This window comes from Lynx canadensis, chromosome C1 (assembly GCF_007474595.2).
Source record: "Lynx canadensis isolate LIC74 chromosome C1, mLynCan4.pri.v2, whole genome shotgun sequence".
NCBI lineage: Eukaryota > Metazoa > Chordata > Mammalia > Carnivora > Felidae > Lynx > Lynx canadensis.
This window is the reverse complement of record NC_044310.1, coordinates 77,981,429-77,997,346: the sequence shown is the minus strand read 5'-3', so window position 1 is coordinate 77,997,346 and position 15,918 is coordinate 77,981,429. Positions and strand designations below refer to the sequence as shown.

The window sequence follows — 15,918 nt, the reverse complement described above, 5'->3', positions numbered from 1 at the left end:
GACCTTTATATTAATGTTACATTTATTACTCCCACCTCCAAAGTGGCCCAGAACCCTACTTTTGTAGATATCTTCAGTTTGACCAACATGAGCAAGCTAGCTTTCTTGTGTGTGTGTGTGTGTGTGTGTGTGTGTGTGTGTGTGTCACTTTGTACAAAAAACTCAAGGCTTTAATAACAGAACAAAGTTGTGATTGGCATGTTGACTGGCTGGTTTTATCGAAGTGAACCTTACAGAAGTGGGTTAAAAAGGTCTTCAGCAGTCACTTCCTGTCCCACTTAGTAAATATTCCTTCCCTGTCCTAGCAGCTTTCTCCGAGAAACTCCTATTGTGATGGAGTTGTTTTCCCAAACTTGGAAAAGCCAAGGGCTGTAGGTGGCCCCATGGTCTTTCAACCTCTAACCAAGCCTGGAGGATCCAAATAAAAAATTTCTGGGCCTTAAAACCAAATTGTACTCTGACTCAAACCAGAACCTGTCCACAGGTTCAGCTCCCCCTGTGGCAGTGACCCTTGTTCTGCAACGGAAGTGGGGGTGGAGGTTGAGGGACCTCAGTTTAGCTCCCGCAGACAGAGTGGCGGCCCTCATCCCAGGTGGCTTTTGATTGAAAGAGGCCCATGTGGAGCTTTCTCTGTCCCTCCTAAGGTAGTCGGGGGTTTTTTGTTGTCACAAACTAGGAGTTTGAAACCTTGTTTCCAAGCAGTGGCTCTGCTAAAAGTGACCTTGTGCCAGGAAAACCTCCCTGTGTCTTGATTTGTGCTTCTTTACAGTGAGGGATTATAGAGTTGCTGAGTGATTTTCAAACTTTTCCCCCTAGTAGCAAGACTCTTTGTACAAAGGAAATCTGTCTGCATGCCCGATATGGAAGAGGTAGAGCTGCTCTGTTTACTTTGAAGGTGGACTTTCTCTTCCTCTGTGTGGCCATACTAGATGTAGCTCTAAACTTCTGTGTTTTAATTTTTTCCCCCTAAGTTGGATAACATATTAATAGGACAGGGGGAGAAGGACCAGAAAGACGTTAAGATGTGAAAGGGACCCAATTAACAGATCACAGGCTATGCTTTTCCACATCGAAAAGGAAGATAAAAGGTATTATAGAAGATGTTAGTAAATTGTTTCTCTGAAAAGCCTTACAGATCATGGCATGAAATTACATTAAGTTGTATATGTGCCATCTTCAAAAGAATAACGTTATAGCACCATCAGTGGACGCTGTTTTGGCTGTGTGAACCTTGTAGGTAAGAGGAGATGGACATTCACAGTCCTGGCTTTTCCTACTCATGTAAATAGTATGAGTTTTCACTGTTAAAACAGTTCATTTCATTGCTATCTTATTTCTGTCACAGGCCCTGAGAGCTTGGTTGGGCCAAGGGTCACTCAGAAAATAACCAGCTTCCACTTTTTTAATTATGCAAACTAGAGCTAGATGACTGAGATCTTGCCTTTGGTCTGCAAGACATAGGGAGTTTTGCAAGCCCTAGGGGAGTGCAGAATTTCCTGAAGATGTTGCAAGGTGGCCGGCTTTCTTCTGAAGTCATGCAATATTCTCCTTTGCTTTGGTTATGACTGCAGAGGTGCTGGGAAGCCAAATGAAAACTGGCACCTTGGAGCGGGCTTCTCTCCACAGGCCCCTGAGGTGAGGTCTGCTCCCTTAGAGGGAAAGGTGTCCCTGCTCTCATCTAAAGGTGTTTGGTCCAACTCCACCTCTCAGGTACTTCATTGGCAGTTTTCCAAACCAAAAATATTTTTGCAGAGGGAAGGGCATGCAAAGGCTTGAAAATTTAGAGAGCAGAGAGCTGGATGGCCCAGATTTATGAAAGTTCCTATTCTGCTAGTTTAAATTGGAAAAGGATCTGGGAATTCCCAGAGAAAGAGAGCTTCATTGAGAAAGAACAAATTTCATCAGAGAATTTTATCACCAGCCACATGGGGCATCCTGATGCAGTCACTGCCCCACACCTCTTAGCCACCATGAGAGGAAGACCTGGGCTGCAGACTCCCCAGAAGCTAGGCCCAACCTCACTCAAGCCTCCTGGGCACACTGCAGAGGAAAGTCACCCCTGTTCCCCCACTCTACCCACATCCCAGTAGAGGTGAGCTTCTAGACATCCTTACTCTTCTTTTTTCTACCAGCGCATAAAATATGCAGTTATTAAAGATTTTCATATTTTAGAATAATAGCACTTACCTTGGTCTCGGTAAATCTTCAGCGAATCACTCCTCTTTGCTAAGGAGTAGGAAGACCAGCTAGTTTATTTTATCATGCCTATAAGCAGAAGATGCCAAATAATACCATACAGAGACTCCACTAAGTACATTAAGTTTGGTGGGGTTTTTAAGTGTTTGAGAATCTCATGGGAATGAAATGATTCAAAGGACAAAATTTAAAAAACACATAAAGTCATCATTCTCTGAAAATAATAGCATACGAATTAGTTCCTGAAGCATTTAAATAGAAAGTGAAACTGAATCACAGTTTATTTTTCATAGTAAAGCTATTTAGAATGCAAGTCCTCTTCCCTGAAAGAGCAACAGGGTTTTTGTAAAACATTTCTTCCTGTTCTCTGAAATTAGGAGTTCACAAGAAGACCTGGGGGTTATGCTTTTTGAAGGTAACACTTTACTTCAACAATGAAGAATGCCACATGGAAATCAAGGAGTGGTGTTCTGGAGAGGAGACGTGTACCCCCTGAGTCAGCAGAGCATATGACTGAACCGCAGTTTGGGTCAGACACCCAAGGCCAGGGAAGCAGCTGCTCAGTCCTGTGTACACCGAGAGCTGAGCAAATGGTGATATCTGTGTCAGAGGGGTCTCACAATACCGTTGAGAGTTAGCTTGGGTGAGCTGGAGCTCAGTATATGTATCAAGGGCCTCGAGAAAGTATAGGAAGAGTTGGGAAGACTAGGCATGTAAAGGGGGTGGGAAAGAATCTTTCTCAAGAAAATTGATTTTGTAGGTTTCTCATTTGTAGGGTGGCAAGGTCCCTTTCCCTCCCATCTGCTTGAAAATACTTTACTGTCCCAGTAGAGTTCTAGTCCAGACCCTGGTTGACCCCATCTTCTTAATCATGCTTGCTGTTTTTCTGTTTTCTCCAACTTCAGACTTCTGTGTCTTAAAAAAGAATACATGGTGGGTCTTACCTGCCTCTGGGCCTTTCCTCTTGAGGCTGCCCCTGCCTGAGTCATACCTTTGCCTTCCTATCCCCCTATTTCCACTTCTTACCCCCATCCATCCTTCCATGCCATCACAGATGTTCCACTTATTTCTGACCACCTCACCGTACCCTGTACTTGTAAGTGGTGTGACCAAAAAATCTGATGTCCAAATCAGAATACTTTTGGAAGTAAGAGGGATGCTTGTAATCAATGATGCTGAGATAATAAAGTAGGGACTATCCCAAGCAAACCAGGATGGATGTTCCTCTTCAACGCATTTACCCTTGTCATGTCTCCTTCCCATAGGAAGGTTGACGATTCTGAGGGCGATGACTGCCTTGTCTTTGCATCCCTTCTCATGTCCAGCCAGTACTTTTTTTTATATATAAAATAAACTTTTTATTTTGAAATAATTACAGATTTATATAAAGCTGTGGAGAAATACAGAGTTCCTGCATACTCCTTACCCAATTTCCTCCATTATTTACATTTTGCACTTCCATGGTACATTTATTAAAACTAAGGAACTGTATTGGTTTATTATTATTAACTAACGTCCAGACCAGTTTTTCTATTAATGTCCTCTTCCTGTTCTGATCCAGACTAGAATACCATACTGTGTTTAGTTTACATGTCTCCCCAGGTCAGTCTTTCCTTGTTTTCATGACTTTGTGCTGTAAGAGGTACTATCCAAATTTCATGAAGAAATGTGACCAAACTGGATTTGTCTGTTTTTGTGTAATTAGACCCAGGTTATGGTTTTGGGGAAGAATACCGTAGAAGTGAAGTCCTTTCTCATCACACATATCAGGGGGCACATGATAGCACTGGGGATATGAACTTCATCACTTGGTTAAGGTGTTGTGTTTCCTTTCCCTATTCTGTGGAAGCAGGTCACTAAGTTTAAACCACTCTCAAAGGGTGGACTAACTCCACGTCCTATAAGGAGTACTATCTACAAACAGTATTATTCACTGATTTATTTTAAAACTGATAATTATTTTCTGACCTTATTTCCATTTTCTGTTTAAAAGCCTGTGGACGAACAGCTTAAAATCACCCAGGGTTTTTCCTACCCACTCAGTGGCCTGAGCAGTGGGAGCTGCAGACCAGCCTGCTGTGGAGGGCCATGCATGCCTTTCTTCAGTAGTAAGCACTTGTTTGCTTTCCAGTAGTACAAGATGCTCCAGGCTTGTCTTGTATTTTTCCTACCCCAGCCTTAGAACCGGCCAATTTCCCAAGGAGGCTTGTATCCTTTTATTGGAAAATGACATTTAGAAACAAAGATGTAGCACAGTTCTTTGAGCTGAACTGAAATCTGCTCTGGTCCTCCTGAACTAACTTCAACCTGGCAGGAGTGTGTGAGAGGCACATGCAACAGCCCCAGAGCTGTGTGGTGACCGGGTGACAGAGGTGGTTGTGGTCCATTTGGGCATTAGTCCATTTTGCTTCCTAATGAGTGAGTAGTGAGCTCCTGTGTCCTTACTTGAGGGCCCTACCCCTGCAGGGTGTGAGAGAAAACTAAAGAGGTGTCTCTGGGCCCAGAGTGGGGAGCAGTGGGATACAGCAGCTTCTTCCCCTCTATACCCTGGTCATTAGTAGGACAGATGGAGGGGCCCTTCTTTATCTGTGGTTGTTAACAATTTTGTTTAAAATTTTTTGAGGTATAATTGACCTGTACCACTTTATGAATTTCAGGTGTACCACATCATTTGATATTTGTGTATGTTGTGAAGTGATCACCACAGTAAGTCTAGTTGACATCTGTCACCACACCTGGCCCAGATTTACGTTTTTTTTTCTTGTGATGAGCACTTTTAAGATCTACTCTCAGCAAACTTCAAATGGGCAATACAGTATTATTAACTATAGTCCCCATGCTGTACATTATATTCCCAGGACTTAATTACTTTATAACTAGAAGTTGGTGCCTTTTGTCTCCTTTGACCCATTTCACCACCAACCCTTCCCATGCCCCACCATTCTTGAAACCACCAATCTGTTCTCTGTATCTTTGAGCTTGGTTTTTAAATATTTAAAAATTTTTATTTTTAGATTACACATACAAGTAAGATCATATGATATTTGTATTCTTCCATCTGACTTATTTCACTTAGTATAATGCCCTAAAGGCCCGTCCATGTTGTTGCAAGTACCAAGATTTCCTTCCTTTTTATGGCTGAGTAATATTCCATTGACTATATATGCCACATTTTTTTTCAATATATGAAATTTATTGTCAAATTGGTTTCCATACAACACCCAGTGCTCATCCCAAAGGGTGCCCTCCTCAATACCCATCACCCACCTGTGCCTCCCCACATTTTCTTTATCCATTCATTTGTCAGTGGACACTCTGGTGGTTCCCATATCTTGGCTACAGTAAATAGTGCTGCAGTGAATCGCTTCTCGGCCTTTTGGCTAAGATCAAGTGTAGTATCTGTTTTTATCAGTTTAATAGTGCTGTAGTGAACATAGGGGTGCATGTATCTTTTAGAATTAATGTTTTTGTTTCCTATGGATAAATTCCAGAAGTGGAATTTACTGGGTCATATGGTACTTCTACTTTAATTTCTTGAGGAACTTCCATACTGTTTTCCACAGTGGCTTCACCAATTTACATTCCCACTGACAGTTCTTGAGGGTTCTCTTTTCTCCCATCCTGGACAACCTTTGTTGTTTCTGGTCTTTTTTTTTTTTTTTTTCATTGAAGTATAGCTAACATACAATGTTAATAGTTTCTGTTGCACAATGTATTAATTCAATAATTTTATACATTAGTCAGTGTTCATCATAAGTGTAGTCACCATCTGTCACCATACAGTATTACCACAATATTACTACTGACTATATTCCATATGTTGTTATTTTTTATCTCCATGACTTATTTATTTTATAACTGAAAATTTGTACCTCTTAGTCCCTTTTATCTATTTCACCCATCCTCCCACCCAACTTCCCTCTGGCCACCACCAGTTTGATCACAATATTTACAATTCCTTTTTATTTGTTTTATATTTTAGATTCCACATATAAGTGAAATCATTTGGTATTTGTCTTTCTCTGACTTTATTTACTTAGAATTATACCCTATGCGTCCATCCATGTTGTCACAAATGGCAAGATTTCATTCTATTTATTGCTGAGTAGTAATCCATTGTCTATATATACCACATCTTCTTTATCCATCTTTTGATGAACACTAGGTTGCTTCTATATCTTGGCTATTGTAAATAATACTGCAATAAACATAAGAGTGCATATGTCTTTTTGAATTATATTTTTGGGATTTTTTTGTTTTTGTTAAATATGAAATTTATTGTCAAATTGGTTTCCATACAACACCCAGTGCTCATCCCAACAGGTGCCCTCCTCAATGCCCATCACCCACTTTCCCCTCCCTCCCACCCCCCATCAACCCTCAGTTTATTCTCAGTTTTTAAGTATTTTTGTTTTCTTTGGCTAAATACCCAGCAGTGGGTTTACTGGATCATATGGTATTTATATTTTTAATTTTTTGAGGAAGCACCATACTGTTTTCCACAGTGGCTGTACCAATTCACATTCCTAAGAGAGCACAAGGGCTTTCCTCTCCACATCCTTGTCAACGCTTGTTACTCTTCTCTTTTTGATTCTAGTCAACTGTACTGGTTTGAGGTAATACCTCATTATGGTTTTGATTTGCTTTTCCTTGATGATTGGTACCACTGAGCATCTTTTCAAGTGTCTGTTGGCCATCTGTCATCTTTGAAAAAATGTCTATTCAGGTCCTCTGTCCATTTCTTAAAAAAATTTAATTCTAGTATAATTAACATATAGTCTTGTATTAGTGTCAGGTGTACAATATAGTGATTCAACACTTTTATACATTACTCAGTGCTCATTGTAAGTGTACTCAATACCCTTCACCCATTTCACCCATCTACCACCCACCTCCCCTCTGGTAACCCTCTGTTTGCTCTCTATAGTTAAGAGTGTGTTTTTTGTTTTTTTGTTCATTTGTTTCTTAAATTCCACATATTAGTGAAATCATACAGTATTTGTCTTTCTCTGATGTATTTCACATAGCATTATGTGCTCTAGATCCATCCATGTTGTTGCAAATTGCAAGAGTTCATTTTTTATGGTTGATTAATATTTCATTGTGTGTGTGTGTATATATATATACACACACATATGCACATATATGTGTGTGTATATATATGTGTGTGTATATATATATGTGTATATATATATATATATATACACACCTGTTTTTTTACCCATTCATCCATCAGTGGGCACTTGTGTTACTTCCATAACTTGGCTATTGTAAATAATGTTCCAGTAAACATGGCGGTATACATATCTTTTTGAATTAGTGTTTTCATATTCTTTGGGTAAATATGCAGTAGTGCAATTACTGGATCATATGGTAGTTCTATTTTTAATTTTTTGAGAAACGTCTATACTGGTTTCCATAGTGGCTGTACAAGTTTACATTCCCACCAACACTGCAAGAAGGTTCCTTTTTCTCCACATCTTTGCCAACACTTGATGTTTCTTGTGTTTTTGATTTAAGCCATTCTGACAGGTGTGAGGTAATATCTCACTATGGTTTTGATTTGCATTTCCCTGATGATGAGTGATGTTGAGCCTCTTTTCATGTGTCTGTTGGCTATCTGGATGTCTTCTTTGGAGAAAAGTCTGTTCATGTCTTCTGCCCATCTTTAACTGGATTATGATTTTTTGGTATGCTTTTCTTCTGCCCATTAAAAAAAAATGTTTATTTACTGAGAGAGACAGAGAGAGCGTGAGCACAAGTGGACAGTAGCAGAGAGCAAGGGAAAGAGAGAATCCCAAGCAGGCTCTGTGCCATCAGTGTAGAGCCTAATGCGGGGCTTGAAGCCACGAACTGCAAGATCATGACCTCAGCCAAAGCCAAGAGTTGGGTGCTTAAAGGACTGAGCCACCCAGGCACCCCTCTTCTGCCCATTTTCAAAAAATACCTTATTTTATGGGGTGCCTGGGTGGCTCAGTTTGTTGAGCGTCCAGCTTCGGCTCAGGTCATGATCTTATGGTCTATGTGTTCGACCCCCGCATCGGGCTCTGTGCTGACAGCTTGGAGCCTGGAGCCTGCCTTGGATTCTGTGTCTCCCTCTCTCTCTGCCCCTCCCCCACTCATGCTCTGTCACTCTGTCAAAAATAACATTAAAAAAATTTTTTAAACATTTTATTTTATTAATTTTTTTAACCTTTAGTTTTGAGAGAGAGAGAGAGAGAGAGAGAGAGAGAGAGAAGGGATGGGTAGAGACACACACACACACACACACACACACACACACACACACACACACAGAATCTGAATCAGGCTCCAGGCTCTGAGCTGTCAGCACAGAGCCCAACATGGGGCTCAAACTCAAAAACTGTGAGATCATGACCTGAGCCGAAGTCAAATGCTTAATCTGAGCCACCCAAGCATCCCTCTTGGCCATTTTTAATTGGAATTTGTTTTGTTTTGTTTTGAGTTTTTGGGGCTGAGTTGGACAAGTTCTTCATATATTTTGGGTATTAACCCCTTATTGGATATATCATTTGCAAATATCTTCTTCCCTTCAGTAGGTTGCCTTTTCATTTTGGTGTAGTCCCAGTAGTTTATTTTTGCTTTTTTTCTTTTGCCTGAGGAGACACTGCTAGAAAAAGATGCTAAAGGTGATGTCAGAGAGATTACTGCCTGTATTTTCTTCTAGGAGTTTTATGGTTTCTTTATGGTTCTTTATGATTTCTTCTGGGAGTTTTCAGGGCTCACATTTAGGTCTTTAAACCATTTTGAGTCTAATTTGTGTATGAGTGAGTATGGGTCTAGTTTCACTTTGTTGCATGTAGCTGTCCAGTTGTCTCAGCACCATTATCGAAAAGACTGTCTTTTCTCCATTGTATATTTTTGACTCCTTTGTTGTAGATTAATTGGCTATATAAGCATAGGTTTATTTCTGGGCTATTTTGTTCCATTGATCTATTTGTCTGTTTTTGTGCCAGTACTGATACACTCTTTCGATTACTATAGCTTTGCAGTATATCTTGAATCTGGAATTAGGATACCTCCAGCTTTGTTCTTCTTTATCAATGTTGCATTGGCTATTTATGGTCTTTGTGGTTCAATACAAATTTTAAAATTATTTGTTATAGTTCTGTGAAAAATGTTGGTATTTTCATAGGGATTTCATTGAATCTGTAGATTGCTTTGGGTAGTATGGACATTTAAACAGTACAAATTCTAACAAACCATGAGCATGGAATATCTCTCCATTTGTGTGGCCTTCAATTTCTTTCATCAATGTTTTATAATTTTCAAAGTACAGGTCTTTCACCTTGTTAACCAAGGAGGAGGTGAAAGACCTACCGTTATTTTATTCTTTTTGGTGCCATTTAAATGGGATTATTACCTTAATTTCTCTTTCTTCTACTTCATTATTAGTGTAGAGATTTCTATAAGTTTTGTACCCTCCAGCTTTACTGAATTGGTTTATGAGTTCTAATAGTTTTTTTGGGGGGAGGTGGAGTCTTTGGGATTTTCTAGATATAGTATTATGTCATCTGCAAAGAGTGAAAATTTGACCTCTTCTGTGCCGATTTGGATGTCTTTTATTTATTTATGTTGTTGGATTGTTTTCAGCTAGGACTTCCAGTATTATGTTGAATAACAGTGGTGAGAGTAGACATCCTTGTCTTGACCTGACCTCAGAGGAAAAGCTGTTTTTCACCATTAAGTATGATGTTAGCTGTGGGTTTTTCACATATGGCTTCTGTTATGTTGAGATATGTTCCCTCTAAACCTACTTTGTTGAGAATCTTTCTCATGAGTGGATGCTGTACTTTGTCAAATGTTTTTCTTGCATCTATTGGAATGATTCTATGGTTTTTATCCTTTTTCTTATTAATGTGATGTGTAAGGTTTATTTGCAAATATTGAACCACCTTCTTATCCCTGGCATAAATCCTACTTGGTTGTGGTGAATGACTTTTTAAATGTATTGTTGAATTTGGTTTGCTAATATTTTGTTGAGGGTTTTTACATATATTTCATCATTGACACTGGCTTGTAGTTTGTTTTTTTGTAGTGTCTTCGGTTTTGTTATCAGGGTAATGATGGCCTCATAGAAGGAGTTTGGAAGTTTTCCTTCCTCTTACATTTGATAAAGTCTAATTTAAAGTTTTCTGTATGGATTGTATGTTTGACAATGTATTTAACACCTCTCATTGTAAACTAATGTCATATAAGTTTTCTCCTGTTTGCTCTAAAAGTTTTATACTACTAGCTCTGATATTTAGGTCTCTGATCCATTTTCAATTTATTTTTACATATAGTGGTAGGTAAGGGTTTAAATTCATCTTTTTTGCATCTGATATCAGACAACCCAGCACTGTTTGTTGAAAAGACCATCCTTTCTCCATTGCAAATTAATTGACCATAAATATGAGGGTTTATTCCTAGACTCTCAATTCTGTTCCATGGATCTTTTATTTCACCATGATAAGTGTACTCTTTAATCCTCATCTCCTATTTCACCCATCTGCTCACCCATCTCCCCTCTTGTTACTATCAGTTTCTTCTCTATAGTTAAGAATCTGTTGGTTTGCCTCTCCTTTTTTTTTTCTTCCTTCTTTGCTTCTTTTGTTTCTTCCACAGAGGATTGAGATCATAGGGTATTTGTCTTTCTTTGACTTACTTCACTTGGCATTATATGCTCTAGCCCTATCCATGTCATGGCAAATGGCAAGATTTCATTTTTTTTTTTTAATGGCTGAATAATATATACCATTGCATACATATACCACATCTTCTTTATCTATTCATCTATTGATGGACACACGGGCTGCTTCCATAGTTTGGCTATTGCAAATAATGCTGCAATAAATATAGGGGTGTATATATCCCTTTGAACGAGTGTTTTTGTATTCTTTGAGTAAATACCCAGTAGTGCAAGTACTGGATTATAATTTTAATATTTTGAGGAAGGTCCATACTGTTTTCCACAGTGGCTGCACCAATTTGCATTCCCACCAGCAGTGCAAGAGGGTTCCTTTTTCTCCACATCCTTGCCAACACTTGTTGTTTCCTGTGTTTTTGATGTTAGCCATTCTGACAGATATGAGGTGATACCTCCTTGTGGTTTTGATTTGCACTTAGCTGATGATGAGTGCTGTTGAGTGTCTTTTCGTGTGTTTCTTGGCCATCTGGATGTCTTGAGAGAAATGTCTGTTCATGTCTTATCATTTTTTCATTGTATTGTTTTGTGGGTATTGAGTTGCATCAGTTCTTTATGTATTTTGGATACTAACCCTTTATGAGAAATGCCATTTGCAGATATCTTCTCTGGTTCAGTAGGTTGTCATTTAGTTTTCTTAACTATTTCCTTTGCTGTGCAGAAACTTTTTAGATTTATGTAATCCTAATAGTTTATTTTTGTTTTTATTTCCCTTGCCTCAGGAGACATATCTAGAAAAATGTAGCTATGAGCATTGCCAGAGAGATTACTGTCTGTGCTTTCATCTAGGATTTTTATAGTTTCAGGTATCAAATTTAGGTCTTTAATCCACTTTATTTTTGGGTGTGGTGTAAGAAAGTGGTTCAGTTACTTTCTTTTGCATGTGACTGTGAAAAATACCCAATATGCTTTGTCCCAATACCCTTTAAGAGATTGTCTTTTTCCCATTGCATATTCATTCCTCTGTTGTTGAAGATTAATTAACTATATAGTTGTGTTTTCTCTTCTATTCCATTGATCATGTGTCAGTTTTTATGCCAGTACTATACTGCTTTAATTACTACAGCTTTGCAATATAACAAAATCTGGAATTGTGAAACCTTCAGTTTTTTTCTTTTTCAAGAAGACTTTGGCTATTCAAAGTCATCTGTGGTTCGTAACGTATTTCAGGATTGTTTGTTCTAGTTCTGTGAAAAACGCTATAGGTATTTTGATGGGGATTGCATAAAATGTGTAGATTGCTTTGGGTAGTATAGACATTTTACCAATACTTGTTCTTCCAACCCATGAGCATGGCGTGTCTTTCCATTTCTTTGTGTCATCTTCAATTTCTTTCATCCATATTTTATAGTTTTCAGAGTACAGGTCTTTCACCTTTTTGGTAAAGTTTATTCCTAGATATTTTTTTATTATTATGGGGAAATTGTAAATGGGATTGTTTTTTTAATTTCTCTTTCTGCTGCTTCATTATTAGTGTATGTGAATGCAACAGATTTCTGTACATTGATTTTGCATCTTGTGACTTTATTGAATTCATACATTAGTAGTTTCTTGGTGGAGTCCAGGATTTTCCATATATACCATCATGACACTCGCAAATAGTGAAACTTTTCTTTCTTCCTTACCAATTTGGATGCCTTTGGTTTCTTTATGTTGTCTAATTGCTGTGGCTAGGACTTACAGTACTATGTTGAATAAAAGTGGTGAGAGTGGACATCATTGTCTTATTCCTGCTCTTAGGGAAAAACTGTTTTACCTTTGAGTGTGATATTGGCCATGGGTTTTTCATATATGACCGTCATTGTTGAGGTATGTTCCCTCTAGACCTACTTTGCAGAGGGTTTTCATCATGAATGAATTGTAATGCTTTTCCTGCATCTGTTGAAATCATACGGTTTTTATCCTTTTTCTTATTGATGTATTACGTTGATTGTTTTGCAAATATTGAACCACTCTTGCATCTATCTTGATCATGGTGTATGATTTTTTTTTTTAATGTACTGTTGGATTGGGTTTGCTAAAATTTGTTGAGGATTTTTGCATGCATATTCATGAGAGATACTGGCCTGTAGTTCTCTTGTGGCATCTTGATTTGGTTTTGGTATTAGGTGATAACTGTCCTCATAGGATGAATTTGGAAGTTTTCTTCCCTCTTGTATTTTTTGGAATAGTTTGAAAGGAACAGGTATTAACTCTTCCTTAAATGTTTGATAGAATTTGCCTGTGAGGCTGTCTGCTCCTGGATTTGTATTTGTTGGGAATTTTTTGATCAATGATTCAGTTTCATTGCTGGTAATAGATCTGTTCAAATTTTCTATTTATTCCTGCTTTAGTTTTGGTAGGTTATATATTTCTAGGAATTTATACATTTCTTCTAAGTTGTCTACTTTGTTGGCATATAGGTTTTCATAATAGAATTATTATATTGTAATAGAATTTACAATTGTTTGTATTTCTGAAGTGTTCATTGTTATTTCTCCTCTTTCATTAGTGACTTTGTTTTGGTCCTCTCTTTTGTTTATTTTGATGAGCTTGGCTAAAAGTTTATAAATTTTGTTGTTCTTTTCAAAGAACCAACTCCTGATTTTAATAATCTGTTCTGTTGTTTTTTAAGTTTCTATTTCATTTATTTCTCCTCTAATCTTTATCAATTCCTTCCTTCTACTGGTTTGGGGTTCTGTTTGTTCTTCTTTTCTAGTTCCTTTAGGTGTTTTAAGGTTAGGTTGTTTGAGATTTTTCTTGCTTCTTGAGGTAAGCCTGTATTGCTGTAAACTTCCCTCTTAGAACCACTTTTGCTGTATCCCAGAGATTTTGGAATGTTTTCATTTTCATTTGTTTCTACGTCATTTTTTATTTCTTCATTGATTTCTTGGTTGACCGATTCATTGTTTAGTAGCATGTTATTTAACTCCATGTATTTGTGTTCTTTCCAGATTTGTGTCATGGATTTCTAGCTCCATACTGTTGTGGTAGGACAGATGCAGGATAGGACTTTGATATATTTATTTTTTAATTTGTTGAGACTTATTTTGTGGCCTAACATGATCTATTCTGGAGAACATTCCATATATACTTGAAAAAAAAAAAGGCAGGGGGGATTCTGCTGTTTTAGGATGGAATGTTCTGAATATGTCTGTTAAATCTAGTCCAATATGTCATTCAAATCCACTGTTTCCTTGTTGATTTTGTTTGGATGATCTGTCCATCAGTTTGAGTGGGGTGTTAACATCCCTTACTGTTAATATATTAATATCAATTCCTTCCTTTATGTTTGTTCTTAACTTTTATGTCTTTGGGGTTTCCCATGCTGGGTGCATAAATATGTACAATTATATTTCTCTTGTTGCATTATCCCCTTTCTTAGTATATAGTATTCTTCTTTGTCTCTTGTTACAGACTTTGTTTTAAAGTGTATTTTGTCTAAGTTTTGCTACCTGAGCTTTCTTTGACATCCATTTGCATAATAAATATTTCTCCATCCCCCACTTTCAAATTACTGTGTCTTTCAGTCTGAAATGAGTCTCTTGTAGGTAGCATACAGATGGATCTTGTTTTTTTTTTTTTGTTTTTTTTTTTTTTATCTACTCTGTCACCCTATGTCTTTTGATTGGAGTGTTTGGTCATTTACATTCAAAGTAATTATTGATAGATATGTATTTATAGCCATTGTATTACTTATTTATGGTTGTTTCTATAGATTTTCTCTGATTCCTCTTGCTCTTTCGTGCTTTGTTGGCTTTCTTCAGTGATATACTTGAGTTCCTTTCCCATTATTCTTTGCATATCTATTGCTAGTTTTTGATCTGTAGTTAACATTAGGTTTATCTATAATATCTTCTGCATATAGCAGTTGATGGTCACTTAAGTTCAAACCCATTCTTTAGTCCTCTCCCCTCCATGTTTTAGGTATATGGTATCATATTTCACATTATTTCATTTTGTGAATCCCTTGACTGATTTTTTTTTTTTTCCTACAGAAATACTTATTGTGCAGGCTCTGTGCTGGTAACAGAGGTCAACGTGGGGCTCAAACCCACAAATTGTGAGGTAATGACCTGAGCTGAAATTAAGAGTTGGATGCTTAATACATAATCGACTGAACCACCCAATCAAGTGTATTTTATCATTTCATTTATTGTGGTCTTGATCCCTGATTAGCTGCTTTTTATTTCTGTGTTAAGGGTCTCACTGATGTCCTCCACTCATCTAAAGTCCAGTGTGTATTGTTAAAATCATTATATTCTCTATCAGGCATATCACTTTTGTCTGTTTCACTTTGATCTTTTGCTGTGGTTGGTCCTATTATTTCATTTGAGAACTATTTCTCTATCTCATTTTGTCTGACTTCCTGTGTCTGTTTCTTTGTGTTAGGCAAGTCAGCTGCTTCTCTTGCTCTTAAAGATAATAGCCTTATAAAGAAGAGGTCCTGTAGTGCCTGTTTCCCAGGGCCTGGTGCTTCAGAGAGTGTTTCCTGGGAGTATTGTGTATGCTCTGCTGTTGAGTGTTGGCCTCTTTTTCCTTCAGTCCACTTGTCTACAGAGGCTTTTTGTGTACTGTGGGCAGTATCTAAAAAGGTGTGTGGTGGTCTGCTTGTGAAATGAGACCTGCACCTGTGAGAACAGAGTTCTGCACAAGGTGCCAGTCAGGAGACACGGTGTTGGCAGAATTTCCACTGGTCTTCTGGGGGAGGGGCCTCGCAGTGACTGAACTAAGGCGGCCATGACTGGAAAGGTGGATCCGAAATGTGAAGGGTGGGGCTTGGTGTAATTAAGTTAGGTAACAAGTGTCTACACTGCACTAGTTCCTGCAGGTAGCTGTTGTTTATGCTGGGGGTGGGGAGGGGAATGGCACCTGCCAGCTCTTTTGTCCTGGAAGGGGGTCTGCCCGTGATCCCGGTCTCTCCAGGCCATGCTCTGAGATGAACAAATCACTCTCCCTCTGTCTACCCCTGGCATTTTTCAAACTGCTGGTTTTGTGCTGTATCTGTATAGGCTGTTTGTTGTGCTGTCTTGAAA

The 15,918-nt window shown here is 38.2% G+C and overlaps 1 non-coding gene across 1 annotated transcript; it reads left to right on the top strand.

Moving 5' to 3' along the window:
- Positions 1 to 5,556: 5,556 nt before the first annotated feature.
- LOC115522698 lies at positions 5,557 to 5,752 on the top strand. Its single transcript, XR_003971574.1, has one exon. It is a non-coding gene; the product is annotated as a U2 spliceosomal RNA (small nuclear RNA).
- Positions 5,753 to 15,918: the final 10,166 nt, after the last annotated feature.